Genomic DNA, 1,457 nt, shown 5'->3' with positions numbered 1-1,457 from the left:
TTAAAGTTTAAAGATGTGACTAGTGACATCCCTTCAGACAGCAGTAAGACTCTCACCATCTGTTGGGTCATATTTTTAGTTAGATTGAAAATGGGGATTTGCCAGTTGGGGAAGACTCAGTTTTGTCAAGACCTATTTCGCTACACTTTGTACTTTAGTTAAGAGGCCGAGTTCAAGTTGGATCAGTAGCAGGAGCGCCGAGCAGGCTCCAGAGAGCAGCCACACCACCTCTGGCCTAGTTACCATCACACCCCCGAGCTGCAGCTGCCTCAGCCAGGCCCTAGTCTTCATCTCTGCACCCATGAGCAGCGAGGCTGAGACCCAGCGTTTGCCTGCAGCTGCCATCCTCAGGGGCTACCAACACAGGCCAAGCATTGTGGGCAATGGCTGCAGGGAGCCTGATGTTTGAGGCACCTGCCGGGTGGAACAAGGGCATCAAAACAAAGGTTTTCGGAACAGTAAAATGGTTCGATGTAAAAAACAGATATGGCTTCATCAATAGGGATGACACCAAGGAAGATGTATTTGTGCAACAGACTGCCATAAAGAATAACCCCAGTTCACAGTAGAAACTGTAGGAGATGGAGAAACTGAAGAGTATGATGCTGTTGGAGGAGAAAAGGCTGCGGGGGCAGCAAATGCTTCAAGCCCTGGTGGAGTTCCAGTGCAAGGCAGTAAATATGCAGCAAACTGTAACCATTAGAGACGTGTTATCCTCGTTGTAGGGGTCCTCACTGCAATTACCAGCTGAATTTACCAGAACAGTGAGAGTGAGGGAAAGGGATCTGGGAGTGCTCGAGAAGGCGAGGCCCAAGAGTGCCTGCTGCAGGCGTTGGCTCCCACCTTACTGCAGGTGGAGACCCTGTGGGCTTCCACCACAATATTCCAACCCTCCTGTGCAGGGAGAAATGATGCAGGGTGCCAACAGCCAGGCTGCAGGAGAACAGGGTAGACCAGTGAGACAGAATATATATCAGGGCTACAGACCACAATTTCACAGGGGTCCTCCCCATGAAACACCTAGAGAGGATGACAATGAAGAAGATAAAGAAAATCACAGAGATGGGACCCAAGGTCAGCAGTTATCTGCCTACCTCAGCAAATTCAATTATTGACACTGACTACCAGAAACTACCAGATCACAAAGACACAAAAGCAGGTGACCCACCAGCTGAGAATTCTTCTACTCCCCAAGCTGAGCAGCGCAGGGCTGAGTAAATGCCGGTTTATCACCCCTACAATTATCTGGTTTAGTCATCCAACAAGAAATGAATATGAAATTCCAGCAATAAGAAGTGAAAAAAAGATTGGACCTGAAGACCTTAAGTGCTTGCTTTTTGACTGTTGACCAGATGACTAGAACTATCTGCATTATCTATGCAGCATGGGGTCTTTATTATTTTATCTAAAGATGTCTCTTTTTTGGTAATGACATTTTTTAAATAACCCTAGTTTTT

General features: G+C 47.1%; 1 pseudogene; it reads left to right on the top strand.

Moving 5' to 3' along the window:
• The first annotated feature begins 383 nt into the window (after nt 1-383).
• LOC114493169 lies at nt 384-1,218 on the top strand (annotated as a pseudogene).
• The last annotated feature ends 239 nt before the right edge of the window (nt 1,219-1,457 follow it).

Source organism: Phyllostomus discolor, chromosome 3 (assembly GCF_004126475.2).
Source record: "Phyllostomus discolor isolate MPI-MPIP mPhyDis1 chromosome 3, mPhyDis1.pri.v3, whole genome shotgun sequence".
Taxonomy (NCBI): Eukaryota; Metazoa; Chordata; class Mammalia; order Chiroptera; family Phyllostomidae; genus Phyllostomus; species Phyllostomus discolor.
This window is presented reverse-complemented; position numbering and strand designations above follow the sequence as displayed.